This window comes from Rana temporaria, chromosome 8, assembly GCF_905171775.1.
Source record: "Rana temporaria chromosome 8, aRanTem1.1, whole genome shotgun sequence".
NCBI lineage: Eukaryota > Metazoa > Chordata > Amphibia > Anura > Ranidae > Rana > Rana temporaria.
Window position 1 is genome coordinate 184,007,325 of NC_053496.1, and position 15,950 is coordinate 184,023,274.

The window sequence follows — 15,950 nt, forward strand, 5'->3', positions numbered from 1 at the left end:
TTTTAACCTATGGGGCCCACACACGATCGGTTTTGACAGATGAAAACGGTCCATCAGACCGTTATCCTCTGGTTAACCTATCGTGTGTAGGAGGCCTTAGTATCCAAATCGATGTCTGCTTCCATTAGTGAGATTTGGAAAGGGCTGGTTCATGTCGCCAGGGTCAGTTAGCTCCTGTTGTCCAGATAACTCCAGAAAAACCCATGTTTGGAGCTATATCGGTGTATCATTACCCCCAGTGGAGCTGCTGGATTTTTGGGCAGCGTTTTACCTCATGACTTCTCCGAAATCCTAGGGGTAAATGATGCGTATTGCAACTAGTAGAAGTAAAGGAATCTCCACGACAGGTGCTCTTTGCCGTGCTCTTTATTACCCAGCCGGGTTAAATCAATAAACTTGTGGTGAGGAAAGTAAAGTTGAAGAAGAAGAGAGAACAGCAGATTCAGGCATGATAATAGGGAAACAGTCCTGCTCCCAAGTGTAACTCCAGCCGGAGTAGGTTTAGTGTACCCGGACAGGCCTCTCTCACTGACCTGGCAGCCAGAGTATCACTCGGGCAATTGTAGGATAAAGTCTCTGCCACAGACCCTCCTCAGTGAGCCTCAGAAAGACACCTCTGCCACAGGCCCTCTCTGGATTGAATTCTCAGAGATATCCCTCCTTGGATAAGTTACACCTGGATCTCCTTCAGCTTGTTGCCCAGGTACCGACTGACAGGTGATCAATCCCTCAGTGTGCGGCTACCTTGATCCCCGGTGGTTTGTCCAGGCCCTTTTGGACTGCCAGCCTCTCAATGGCGCTACTCAGACTGACTCCCCAGCGCACAGCAGTACAGCTTGGGATCCTCAAAGGTGGGAACCCAGTCGCTCAATGGGTCCCTGTCGCTGTTCAGATGCCCCGGGCCAGCATGGTCCCGGAACCAGGGACACTGCGTGGCACGCACGCCCCGGCCAGGTAGGCCATACCTTCGGGGCACCGTGATGTGGTCACCCTAAAGGTGGGTGCCACACTGGACGAAGAAGACCCAGAACCAATGGCGTCTGCCATGTAAATACCCCTCCCCAGCATGCATAGCGAGGACAAACCCTCCTGATTAGCTGCTGGGAAAGAGCACCCAAACCTTGACTCCACTGCTGCCACCTGCAGCACCAGGGCTGGAAGAACACGATTGGTGCATGCCTATTCCGCTCTACACTCGCATTTTCTTCTGCCTTGGCTCAAGTCCCGGCCAGCCACCTGCTTATCTCCTTGCGTTCCCTTGGCGGAGTGATCTTCCTCCGCTCCCCACCCAGTAGTAGCCGGGAACCGGAGAGTAAGACTTGATAGGCTGTGAGGCGGGCGGCGACGGGCAGAGAGTTGCTGATAGCCGCCATTACCAGTAAAAAAAAATCATTTTAAAAAATGCGGTCACCTTATCCTAAAATGAGAAGTTCCTCCACACAGGGAAGGTCATGAAGAGCAGAACATGGACTTCTCAGCATCGTAAGACTTCACCAGGCTAAAGAGTTGGCCCTTCTTCGAGGTTCTACCACTTCTTCTCTTCAGTGTGGTTATATGTGGATAGATAATAAATACACCAAAATATACAGTATGTAAGGGGCAAATGTGGCAAGAAAACAATTCAAAATGCTAAAAAAAACACAGCACAAGGCCATCTTTACACTGCAAGATGTTTCTTGGAGCTGCAGCTCCTCTGAGCATCTTATGGTGGTGATCTTACATCTATCCAGATGGGAAGTCTCTATGGAAGTCGAACAGGAAGTGATTTTTTTTTTTTTGAAAAGCCTATGGCGTGTGAACACACCCAAAAAACTCCACCCGGTGCAGAAAAAATGTGCACACACATAAAGAGTGTTCACAAAAACGTGCAGACGGGTGCAACGTCAAGTGGTCCTCCTGTGAAGAGGGACCCAAACCCTGATCCCCCGGGGCGTTAGGCTCCAGACGGGGACTGAGGTACTGTGGTCCGAGCAACCGAAGCCGACACGGACCCAACTTCCTCGGAGGGACTGCCGAAACAGAACCCTCCCAGTACTAGGTGGGGCTCCCCCGAAGGGAGACCCCATGAGAGCAGGCGAACTAAGCCAGAAGGCCATGTCCACCCACTCCCAAGACGTTCAGGGCTGGCCCGAGGACCCGCACCCTACTAATCACACAGTGACAAAACGTGCACAACAAAAAAAGACAAAAAAGTGACAAACACAGGCTTAAATAAAATAAAGTGGGGGAAGGGATAGTGGAGAGGAGAGTGAAAGAAGTGGCCATTGTGGTGAAACAATGACCAGGCCCTCCGGCCAGGAATAAAAAATTCCTCCGGTCCTAGCCAAAAGGCCCGGCCCAGGAGGCAGGAAGTGATGTCAGGTATAAATAAGAAGTTCCGGGTGAGAGTTGAGTCAGGAGGAAGTAGAGAGAAGACATTACTGAAACTGGCAGCAGATGAGGTAATAAGATCTTATTTTCTATTTACACCCAGTAATGTCCGTCCTCTTCTTCCATAGTCACTGTGATGTCTTTTATCTCCAGCAAATATAATATTTGTTTCCCTCTTTCTTCCTAAACAAAGTTTATATAATAAAGACACATATTCCAATAAAGGCAGTCCCCGAATTATGAACACAATAAGGACGGACGGTAGGTTTGTTCGTAAGTGGTATTTATTTGTAAGTCCGAACACTGCATTTGCAAGTGTAACTTCTGCCTGTGCGCTTCTGGGCATACAGTTCTGTTATCTGGGGCTCTTCTGGTCATGTAGTATTGTAGTGTGGGATGTGTTCGGCGCTGCAAGATAGGTATCCAGGACCAGCGTGGAGCACAAGCGGCCGGCATTGAGGCCGTTCGTAAGTAGGAGTCGTTCATAACTCGGGTGTTTGTAACTTGAGGACTGCCTGTACAGGGTAGAGGTTCTCCATAGCTGACAATAGCTCCTCTTCTACCCTCCAAAGGTAAAAGCTAAACAACTAAAGAAAGATCCTATTTATCGTTCCTTGTCTGCAGATCTAAAACTAAGCAAAAATAGTCCTCTATCCATCTACAGGGAAACCCTCTTAAATGACATGACCACACCAATGAGGATGGAGGAGGACCGGAGTCACATGACTGAGAGGATACTAAACCTCACCCTGGAGATCATCTACCTGCTGACCGGAGAGGTGAGGAGGATTCTGGGAGGTCACATGACATCACTCTTATCTCTATTAATAAAACACAGACCTGACCGGAGAGGTGGGGAGGATTCTGGGAGGTCACATGACATCACTCTTATCTCTATTAATAAAACACAGACCTAACCAGAGAGGTGAGGAGGATTCTGGGAGGTCACATGACATCACTCTTATCTCTATTAATAAAACACAGACCTGACCGGAGAGGTGAGGAGGACTCTGGGAAGTCACATGACATCACTCTTATCTCTATTAATAAAACAGACCTGACCGGAGAGGTGAGGAGGATTCTGGGTGGTCACATGACATCACTCTTATCTCTATTAATAATACACAGACCTGACCGGAGAGGTGAGGAGGATTCTGGGATTCTAACATGATATTCCTATTGGTTCCTCAATACAGAGATTTCCTCTTGTGAAGTCCGGTGATCATATGGCCATCACAGTGCCTCCATGTGACTCCCTAAAAGCCGAGAGACACAACATGGAGAAGATTCTAGAAGTCACCAGGAAGATGATGGAGCTGCTGACAGGAGAGGTGAGGAGGATTCTGGGAATTCTGGGACATTATCCAGTAACAGACAAGGGATGTGTCTGGATGGTGACTGTATCATTGTGTGTGTCAGGTTCCTATAAGGTGTCAGGATGTCACTGTCTATTTCTCCATGGAGGAGTGGGAGTATTTAGAAGGACACAAGGATCTCTACAAGGACGTCATGATGGACAATCAGCCGCCCCTCACATCACCGGGTAAGAGGAGACTTTATTGTAAAGGAGAGAGCAGTACGGAGGCTCCACCTAGACCCCCCATCATCTGATAAACACATAGAAACAATGTATTCAGTCAGTGTGTGTGTTTCCTACAGATGGATCCAGTAATGGGAACCCACCAGAGAGATGTCCCCGTCATCAGGATTCCACACTGGTCAATATTAAAGAAGAGATAAAAGAGGAGGATGATGAGGATGGGGTGATGGAGGAAGAACACAAAGATCTGTACCAGGACACCATGGTGGAGTCATCCAGCTACAGAGACCCCCCAGAGAGATGTCCCTGTCCTCTGTATTCCTGGGATTCCACACAGGAAGATGACAACTACAGACAACTACATCAGGTAGGTGATCAACACTTATTTGTAGTTATGATTTATACACAGGCATGTTTCTTATAATAAATATTTTATTATATATTCAGAGCGAAAACCTCGGGGATGATAATATTGTAGTTAAAGAAGAGTATAAAGAGGAGGATAAGGAGTATGATATGATGAAGAAGCTTTCTGAAGGACACCCAGGTCTCTATAAGGACATTATGAGGGACCCACCTAATACCAGGAACTCACCAGAGAGATGTCCCCGTCCTCTGTATTCCCGGGATTCCACACAGGAAGGTCACACCATCCCCCACCATCATCAGGTAGGTGGAGTTGAGGGTCGGGAACATAAAGTGATTGAACACTCTGACATGTGGAGATGATGTGTGGACTCTACAAGATGATATTTTCTATGTGATCTCACATCATAAATACTTCTATGTTACAGATGTTATTTTCTGCCATTCTGTTGGTTTAGGGTGAAGATCTGATGACCATGAAAGTTGAGGGTGAAGAAGAAGAGACGTATGTGAGGGAGGATCAGCAATATACGGAGGAGGCTGGAATGACGAGGACATTCATAGAGGAGGACACTCCTACAGAGATCAGCACAGGTGACCCATAATATATTCTTCTCTTATCTCTGCTCTGTTACTGCACACTAATTGGTCCAGAGTAGGGCGGGAGCTGAGTGATATCAGCCAATAATTGGTTGATAATGGTCCCCTCCCTGTACTGATACCCGTCCTGGGGTTCAGCTGGCAGTATTAGGTTGTGTGTCACTCCTAGTTACAGTATCACAGATATGATAACACAGAATGAGCCTTTCTTAAGTTGGTCTCTCTTCTTCCAGCAGCCTTATAGCTAAATGTTTTTTTTTTATAAAAAAATAGACTTGTGGTTGTGTAACGAGCACGCTCCTCCCAGCCCTCATTGGTTCCTGCTCTTCTGACAAGGCTGTGTAAATGTAGAAGTGATCTGGGAGGAGGACCAAAGGTTCTTTGATGGAGGGAAGAGTCCCAGCTGGTTGGGACCTCCACAGACAACATCTCCTCACTCATATCTACCTGATCCAGATGGAATCTTGATGGAAGTGAACTAACCCTCTCATATCTATTGATGATGTTTTTCTATTTTTCCAGGACACGCCATGGAGAAACCCTCAAAGGATCGTCTCACTTTATCTCCAGGTTGTAAAATGGAAGATGAGGACATCACAGGAGATTGTGGAGGAGAAAAGACATTGAGCTCTACTATGGATGGAGGACTTCACAGTGTGGATAGACCATGGAATCCCTCCGACTCTGAGCAACCTCGTACTGTGAGGGGTGGGGCCGGGATTCAGGGGGAGGAGACATTTCCCTGTCCTGAGTGCGGGGAAAGTTTTAGCTCTGAACAAAGCCTTTCTGCTCATAAGAGATCTCACAATGAGTTACATTCCTGGAAATCATTTCTCTATCAATCAGAACGTGTCACACGTTGCAAATCTCCCACAGGTGAGAAGCCGTATTCCTGTCCTGAGTGCGGGAAAAGTTTTTCATGGAAGTACTGTCTTTCCAGACATCAGAGAGCTCACACGGGAGAGAACATGTATTCCTGTCCTGAGTGTGGAAAATGTTATACACAGAAATCCCACCTAGTGATACATCTAAGATCTCACACCGGGGAGAGGCCATATTCCTGCCTTGAGTGCGGGAAATGTTTTTCAGATAAGAATAGTCTTACCAGGCATGAGAGATTACACGTGGGTGAGAAGCCGTATTCCTGCCCTGAGTGCGGGAAATGCTATGGGCGGAAATCAGATCTTGTCAGACATAAAAAAACTCACAAGTAAGAAGCTGTGAGTGTAGGAAATGTTTTTTAAGGAAGTCTTGTCGTACCAAACATTACAGAACCCGCACAACCCTCGAGTTGTAGTAGTGTCTTGAGTGTGGGAAATGTCTTCTATATGGATCATATTTGGCCGTACATCAGAGATCTCACACTGGGAAGAAGCTCACCTTGATATACACCTCAGAAAACACGTGGCTGAGCGCTACTCTGATCTTTATCATGGAAGAAACTCTTTATAAGGAAATCAGAGATCACCAAAGACTTCAAAGTTCTGTCTGTCTTCCTCTGCCAGGAGAGAGAAGGAGGGGGTGTCACTGCTGGTTGGGTCCCTCTAGGAGAGAGAAGGAGGGGTTGTCACTGCTGGTTGGGTCCCTCTAGGAGTGAGAAGGAGGGGGTGTCACTGCTGGTTGGGTCCCTCTAGGAGAGAGAAGGAGGGGGTGTCACTGCTGGTTGGGTCCCTCTAGGAGAGAGAAGGAGGGGGTGTCACTGCTGGTTGGGTCCCTCTAGGAGAGAGAAGGAGGGGGTGTCACTGCCGGTTGGGTCCCTCTAGGAGAGAGAAGGAGGGGTTGTCACTGCTGGTTGGGTCCCTCTAGGAGAGAGAAGGAGGGGGTGTCACTGCTGGTTGGGTCCCTCTAGGAGAGAGAAGGAGGGGGCGTCACTGCTGGTTGGGTCCCTCTGGGAGAGAGGAGGAGGGGGTGTCGCTGCTGGTTGGGTCCCTCTAGGAGAGAGAAGGAGGGGGTGTCACTGCCGGTTGGGTCCCTCTAGGAGAGAGAAGGAGGGGGTGTCACTGCTGGTTGGGTCCCTCTGGGAGAGAGGAGGAGGGGGTGTCGCTGCTGGTTGGGTCCCTCTAGGAGAGAGAAGGAGGGGGTGTCACTGCCGGTTGGGTCCCTCTAGGAGAGAGAAGGAGGGGGTGTCACTGCCGGTTGGGTCCCTCTAGGAGAGAGAAGGAGGGGGTGTCACTGCCGGTTGGGTCCCTCTAGGAGAGAGAAGGAGGGGGTGTCACTGCCGGTTGGGTCCCTCTAGGAGAGAGAAGGAGGGGGTGTCACTGCTGGTTGGGTCCCTCTAGGAGAGAGAAGGAGGGGGTGTCACTGCTGGTTGGGGTCCCTCTAGGAGAGAGGAGGGGGTGTCACTGCCGGTTGGGTCCCTCTAGGAGAGAGAAGGAGGGGGTGTCACTGCCGGTTGGGTCCCTCTAGGAGAGAGAAGGAGGGGGTGTCACTGCTGGTTGGGTCCCTCTAGGAGAGAGAAGGAGGGGGTGTCACTGCTGGTTGGGGTCCCTCTAGGAGAGAGGAGGGGGTGTCACTGCTGGTTGGGTCCCTCTAGGAGAGAGAAGGAGGGGGTGTCACTGCCGGTTGGGTCCCTCTAGGAGAGAGAAGGAGGGGGTGTCACTTCTGGTTGGGTCCCTCTAGGAGAGAGAAGGAGGGGGTGTCACTGCTGGTTGGGGTCCCTCTAGGAGAGAGGAGGGGGTGTCACTGCCGGTTGGGTCCCTCTAGGAGAGAGAAGGAGGGGGTGTCACTGCCGGTTGGGTCCCTCTAGGAGAGAGAAGGAGGGGGTGTCACTGCTGGTTGGGTCCCTCTAGGAGAGAGAAGGAGGGGGGTCAATGCTGGTTGAGATCCTCCAGGAGTGTAGTCTGATCTCCCCTGATCTTCACAGAAAGACATTATGAGCTAGCTGATGCTTATGGATGAAGAGAACAGTCTACATGATAGGACTGGCCATTTCAGTTCAGCAGTAATAAGCATGCACAAGAAGCTCCATTTGCTTGGAGAGAGCCACCTGCTGGGTGAAAGTGGAAAATATGACGTTTTCAGCTGTAACATTTCTTAAGTCATAAAAATGCAAATAAATTAACATTTTCTTTGGTATGAAACAATTTTTTCTTTAACACTACAAGTAAGGCCCATCCTGTAGGTATGATGCCGCATACACACGATCGTTTTTTCCGTCGGAAAAAAAATCTGACGTTTTTTTCAGACGGAATTCCGCTCTAGCTGTCGCACGGACACACCAAATTCCGAACGTCAAGAACGCAATGATGTACAACACTACGACGAGCCTAGAAAAATGAAGTTCAATGCTTCCAAGCATGCGTCAAATTGTTTCCGAGCATGCATGTTTTTTTTCTCTGTCGGAATTCCATACAGAAACGGAATTTCCGATAGAATTTTTTTCCGTCGGGGAAAAAAAACATGTTCTCTTTCTAAGTCCGACGGAATTTCCGACGGAAAAAGTCTGATGGGGCTTACACGCGGTCGGAATATCCGATGAAAAAATTCCGTCTGACTTTTTCCATTGAAAATTCCGACCGTGTGTATTAGTCTTAATCTTGTGTCTTAGTAGTTTGGTTTTACCGGCTTGTACTTGTTGGAACAGCCGACTCCTCCCCCTTCTCATAAATCTCAGGACGTCTGTAGTAGACTCCAATGATACGTCCGTCAGTTCATAGACCCGTCTATCATTCCTCCCGTAATTCCTCCTCCGCACCATCACCACCTCCAACCACAAGATCCTCTTTCTTCTTCACTTTCACATCACATCTAACATAGAGGAACCCCCCTCCATCTTTTCTATGTCTCGTATACCTCTAAACAAGAGGATCAGCATGAATACTAACAGCCCAGTCATGTGAGGAGTCAAGTCGTGTTTCTGGAACACCAACCACAAGATCATCACTGAACATCTCAAGATCTCACATTCTGCTCAGCAAGTTGCTGGGTGTTGTGTTATGAGTAGACATGTTTGTTCGGGGGTTCTTTTGAACAGCAGACTTTCAGCCCATTCAGCATTAGCCGAACATTATACATAGAAGCAAGTTTTTCTCCTGCTACTATATGTCGCAACTTCCTTTTTCTTCTTTTAGGATTACTAAAGAAGCAGGAGGGGGGTGGCTCCTGCTGCTTGCTTAGCAGCGATGTCAACCAGCCCCATTCACTTACAGACCCTGGGCCCCCCCCCTCCCAAATCTACTTTAGGTTTTGTATGAATTATAAAAGTCCCCCCCCCCCACACATAATGAAAAATAAATACTAGCCCACCTCAGTACTGCTCTATCCCTCTAGCACAACCTCCCCCCCTGTACAGCTTTGCCCCTCCGTAAAGCTCTCCCCCATTACAGCTCTGCTCCCTCAGCTCAGTACAGTCCCTCCCCAGTACAGCACTGCCCCTCAGTTAAGTTCTTCCCCAATTACAGCTCTGCCCCCCCCCCCCCCCCCAGTACAGTTCTAAACCAGTACTGCACTTCAATACAGTTTCCCCCACTGTCGCTCTCTCCCCTTCCAGTGCAATTTTTCACTCTCAGTAAAGCACCTATCAGTACAGCTCTCCCCCTCAGTATATCTTTCCTCCAGTACAGTTCTCCCTCTTCAGTATAGCTTGGTGTTCTTTGTACAGCCCCCCCAGTACAACTTTATTTCCTCAGTAAAGCTCCTTCCTCCACAAGTTCAGTTCTTCCCCCCTCAGTACAGCTCTCCTCCCCAATACTGCCCCCTTCCTTTACAGCTTTGCCCCCTCAGTGCAGCTCTCCTTTCACCCCAGTATGGCTCAGCACCCTTTGTACGCCCCCCCCCAGTACAGCTCTCCCCCCTCAGTATATCTTTCCTCCAGTACAGTTCTCCCTCTTCAGTATAGCTTGGTGTTCTTTGTACAGCCCCCCCCCAGTACAGCTCTCCCCCCTCAGTATATCTTTCCTCCAGTACAGTTCTCCCTCTTCAGTATAGCTTGGTGTTCTTTGTACAGCCCCCCAGTACAACTTTATTTCCTCAGTAAAGCTCCTTCCTCCACAAGTTTAGTTCTTCTTCCCTCAGTACAGCTCTCCTCCCCAATACTGCCCCCCTTCCTGTACAGCTTTGCCCCCTCCTTTCACCCCAGTATGGCTCAGCACCCTTTGTACGCCCCCCCCCCCCCAGTACAGCTCTGCCCCCTCAGTATAGCTGTCCTTCCAGAAGAGCTCCATCCCCTCAGTAAAGCTTCCTCCTTCCCCAGTCCAGCTCTCCCTCTTCAGTACTGCTCAAAACAATTTGGCCCCTCAGTACAACTCTTCCCCTCGGTATAGCTCTCTCTCTCAGTACCAAACCCTCCCGTACAGCTCTCCCCCCAGCAGTGGCAACCCATCCATAGAGGGCGCACGGGCACCGCCACCCCTATCCATGCGTCCAGCTCCCTGATCTACATATCAGTGGCGCCGGACCATGGATTTCAATGCGGTGGGGGTGTTTTTTTGAAGCACCTGATTAGAGCTAGATGCTCGAACAGGCTTCAAAAAAGGGTCGGCTCGGAAACCAGAGCATTGCGCTCCGAGTCCGCCCAGTTGTGTGACGATAAGCGAATGAATTTTTCACTATCATCACACTAAAGTTCCTCCCCCCCAGTCAGGAGACAGGTCTGTGAGACCTGTTTCCTGATTGGCCAAAGCGTCAGGCAATCCTATTGGATGCCTGTCGCTTTGGCGGAAGTGGAGACACACAGGGGAGGAAGCTGGAGGAGTGGACACCAGTGCTGCCGCTGCCCGCATTCCAGGAGAGGACACCAGTGCCAGGCCGCCTGTGCGGGGGGGTTGTTCTGTTTTCGTTGCTGCGCCGGCAGGGGGTGTTGTTTGTTTGCCGCCCCCCCAAAAGAAAAACCCACCAGTCGCCACTGCCCCCAGTATAGCTCTGTGCTCTCAATGCAGCTCCTCCTGCAGTACAGCTCTCCCCCCAGTATCGCTCTACCTCCTTAGTAAAGCTCTGCCCCCCAGTACCGCTCTCCTCACCAGTACAGACCCCCTTCCAGTAAAGCTCTTTCCCTCTGTACAGCCCCCCCCCCCCTATTACAGCTTAGCCCAGTACAGCTCTTTCCCCTAAGTGTACCTATCCCCCATAGTATAGCTCTACTCCCCCACTACAGCTCTCCAACCTCAGTGCAGGTTTCCGTCAACCCAGTGAAGCTCTCTCCCCCAGTACGCCTCTTTTCCCCTCAATACAGCTCTTCCCCCAGTAAAGCCCACCCCCCCTTAAAAAAAAACAATTACCAGACCAGGGAAGTTCAGAATAAGGGTGGTCCTCCCTCAGCCTCCATTCCCTGTTGCCCTCTTCCAACACTGTTCACCTCTGTATCCCCCCTCACCCTCTTCCAGCACTGCCCACCTCTGCATCTCCCACCACCCTCTTGCAGTGCTGCATCCCCTGTTGCCCTCTTAGAACACTGCTCATCTCTGCATCCCCCACTAGCCATGCTGCTTACCTCTCAGTACAGTGCATGGATCCTTTATGAGCAGCCATTAGCGTAGCCTGAGCCTGTCGTTGTGCCATACTCACACAGGTACTCGTTGAAGGCCCTCTGCTGCATGTGCAGCATTGCCAAAGTCCAGTTCCACCTGGTGGGCATGTCACAAATCAGGCGGTGTATGAGCAGGTGGATTTCCTGCTGAATTTCAGCCAACCGAGCACTGTCTGTGTATGACCGCCTAAAATGGCTACAGACTCTTCTCGCCTGCTTTAGTAGATCTTCCAACCCTGGGTACCTATTTAGGAAATGCTGCACCAACAAATTGAGGACATGGCACATGTGTCAACTTTCCCAGTCTAAGGGCGGACAGGAGGTTTGTGCCATTATCACACACCACAATTCCTGGCTGAAGCTGGCGTTAACCATCTCTGGGCCTGTCCATGCAGTGCTGCAAGAATCTCTACTCCGGTGTGGTACCTCTCCCCTAGACACACCAGCTGAAGTACTGCATGGCACATTTTAGCCTGACTCATTGAATAGCCCATTGAATGCTTAGGGGGTACTTGAGGTTCAAGGAACAATTCAGCAGAAGAGGGTATGGAGGAGGAGGGGGTAGAGATGATAAATCTGGCATCATCATCAGCTGTGCAACAAGCTGCAGCACTGAGCCGTGTCCTGCATTCTTCCAAGTTGCAAGCATAGTTACCCAGTGTGCTGTGAACAAAATATATCGTCTCTGCCCATGCTTGCTGGACCACGTGTCAGCAGTAACATGGACTTTGCTGCTGACTGCCTTGCTCAACGATGCCACAACATTGCCTTCCACGTGATGGTAGAGAGATGAAATGGCCTTACATGAAAATAAATATCGACTGGGAACCTGCCATTGTGGTGCAGCACATTCTTCAAATTCACGGAAGGGGCAGAATCCACCAAGCAGATGCAGATGGGGCAGAGAAATTTGCTGGCTATAGTCTACAGCTGGTGGTGTGCTGCAAGGACCTGAGACACCTCGCAATATACCATCATCCCTGTCAGTGGAGGCTGCCAAGAGGTCATGAGGTATAGTGGGGGCAGACTGAGGTAAGTGAGGAGGAGGGACAGATTTGTGCCCCTTTTGTGTGGCATTTAGGTGCTCTTACCTACAGGGTGAGTGGTGGGAAGTTAAATGCTGTGTCAAGCATGTGGTACCCAAATGGTTGGTGTTTTTGCCACACTTGAGACAAAGTTTGCAAAATAGCAATAGTGCGATTGGCTGCACATGCATTAAAAAAAAAGCCCAGACAGATGAGCTGTGGGAACTAGGCCTAACAGCTCCACATTGGGTGGCTGCTCTCTACTTTTCCATGATGGCTGCCTCGTTGGGATTGTGCCTCACCCTCACTTTCCTCCTCTGCTCTATCCGGCACCCAAGTCGAGTTAGTGACCTTATCATAATCATCATCTCCTCCATCCTCATTACCACCGAAGACATCTTGCCAATACACGGCGGCTGGGGGAACATGACTGCCAATTTGTGTACCAGTGTTCTCCCCTATCTGTAGGCTCATGTTCCTCAACCTCAGAACCAACATATGAATCGAGTAATGGCTGTGCATCAGCAAGGAGCAAGTGGCTGACGCTGTGTTCAAATAACTCTGCTGACTTCTCCATGCCTAATGCTGGGGCAGGAATAGCTGTGGATAAGGAGGCAGGTTTTGCCACTCTGGCAGCTGCAGGGAACTGTGCATTAGTCTCTGCTTGGGTGACAGAGGATGAGGACGGTTGCTGTGGCTGGATAGCACGGGCAACATCACTAAACAGGAAATGATGCCTTGCCTGAAGACTGACCACATCCATATTTACCTGTGGACACATACGCTGCTGGCCCCCTTACAGTGCCATGGGAATGTCTGACTCTCTTTGCTGACCTCCCAGACATGATGGGGGGAGTGAGGGGTGCTTATTAACAAAATGTAATAAAGATGTGTAAATTTGTACGTGGCTGCACTGTATTCAATGGAAAGTGGTGTTTGTGTCATGAATACTCAAATTAAAGTGCACCAGACACACTCCACGGATACACTATAATATTGCAGTAATGCAATAAAATATATGGTGTTAAACTTGCAGTAACACACAGAACTAAATGGCGTTAAACTTGCAGTAACGCACAGAACTATATGGCGTTAAACTTGCAGTAATGCAATTAAATATACAGCGGTAAACTTGCATTAAGGCAATGAAAGCAGTAAAATTGCAGTAACCCAATGAAATATACAGCGTTAAACTTGCAGTAACGCACAGAATTATATGGCGTTAAACTTGCAGTAGCGCAATTAAATATACAGCGTTAAACTTGCAGTAATGCACAGAACTATATGGTGTTAAACTTGCAGTAACGCAATTAAATATACAGCGTTAAACTTGCAGTACCGCACAGAACTATATGGCATTAAACTTGCAGTAACGCACAAAACTATATGGCGTTAAACTTGCAGTAATGCAATTAAATATATAGCGGTAAAATTGCAATAACACACAGAAAAAAACCTGTGTTAAATGGTCACTACTCACACTGACTGGACTATCCTTACATTCACACGAATATAAAGATGAATGGTCGCACTACACTCACACAGAATTGATATTCTACTGACAATAGAATCAGAGATAAACTTGCATTAAGGCAATGAAAGCGGTAAAATTGCAGTAACCCACTGAAATATACTGCGTTAAACTTGCAGTAACGCACAGAATTATATGGCGTTAAACTTGCAGTAATGCAATTAAATATATAGCAGTAAAATTACAGTAACCCAATGAAATATACAGCGTTAAACTTGCAGTAACGCACAGAACTATATAGCATTAAACGTGCAGTAACGCACAGAACTATATGGCGTTAAACTTGCAGTAATGCAATGAAATATATGGCGTTACACTTGCAGTAACGCAATGAAATATACAGCGTTAAACTTGCAGTAATGCACAGAACTATATGGTGTTAAACTTGCAGTAATGCAATTAAATATATAGCAGTAAAATTGCAGTAACCCAATAAAATATACAGCGTTAAACTTGCAGTAACGCACAGAACTATATGGCATTAAACTTACAGTAAAGCACAGAATTATATGGCGTTAAACTTGCAGTAACGCAATGAAATATATGGTGTTACACTTGCAGTAACGCAATGAAATATACAGCGTTAAACTTACAGTAACGCACAGAACTATATGGCATTAAACTTGCAGTAATGCAATTAAATATATAACGGTAAAATTGCAATAACGCACAGAAAAAAAACCTGTGTTAAATAGTCACTACTCACACTGACTGAACTATCCTTACATTCACACTAATATAAAGAGGAATGGTCGCACTACACTCACACAGAAATGATATTCTACTGACAATAGAATCAGAGATCAGCCAATGAGAGGTAATGACACAATTTTTATTTTTCTCCTGCTATCAATGGGCAACACGGTACAACACTTCATCCATGTCTTTGGTGATCTCTGATCTCCTTATCAACTGTTTCTTACAAGATGAAGATCAGCCATGGAGTATATCTGAGGTGTATATCAGGGTGTGCTTCTTCCCCACGTGTCCAGCAACATTCAAATAGAAGACATTTCCCGCACTCACTAATACACCTCAAGGGTTGTGTGGGACCCCCGATGTACAGGAAGACAGGACTTCAGTGCGGAACATTTCCCTCGTACCGCTTATCCCTCATGTGAGATCTCTGATGTCTTTTATGAGAGGACTTATCTGAAAAACATTTCCCGCACTCAGTACAGGGATACGGCTTCTCCCCTGTGTGCGATCTCTGATGTGTATTAAGATGGGACTTGAATGAAAAACATTTCCCGCACTCAGGACAGGAAAACGGCTTTTCCCCCGTGTGCAATTTTTGATGTCTTCTATGAGAAGACTTGTCAGAAAAAGATTTCCCACACTCAAGACAGGAATATGGCTTCTCACCTGTGTGCAATCTGTGGTGTGTATCAAGATGCGACTTAAATGAAAAACATTTCCCGCACTCAGGACAGGAATACGGCTTCTCACCCGTGTGCAATCTTTGATGTCTTCTATGAGAGGACTTGTCTGAAAAACATTTCCCACATACAGGACAGGAATACGGCTTCTCACCCGTGTGCAATCTGTGGTGTGTATTAAGATGTGACTTGAATGAAAAACTTTTCCCGCACTCAGAACAGGAATACGGCTTATCACCTGTGTGATATCTCTGATGTATGGAAAGCTGAGATTTCGTTAAATGAACTTTTCCGCACTCAGGGCAGGAAAACGGCTTATCCCCTGTGTGAGATCTCATATGTACACGAAGACAGGATTTAAAATGGAAACACTTCCCGCACTCAGTACAGGGAAACCTCTTATTTGTTGGAAGGACAGCAACGCCCCGCACAGTCTGAGGTTCCTCAGGATAAGAGCAATACGATGGTCCGGCACCGTCCCACACAGTCTGAGGTTCCTCAGGATAAGAGGAATACGATGGTCCAGCACCGCCCCGCACAGTCTGAGGTTCCTCAGGATAAGAGGAATACGATGGTCCGGCACCGTCCCGCACAGTCTGAGGTTCCTCAGGATAAGAGGAATACGATGGTCCGGCACCGTCCCGCACAGTCTGAGGTTCCTCAGGATAAGAGGAAT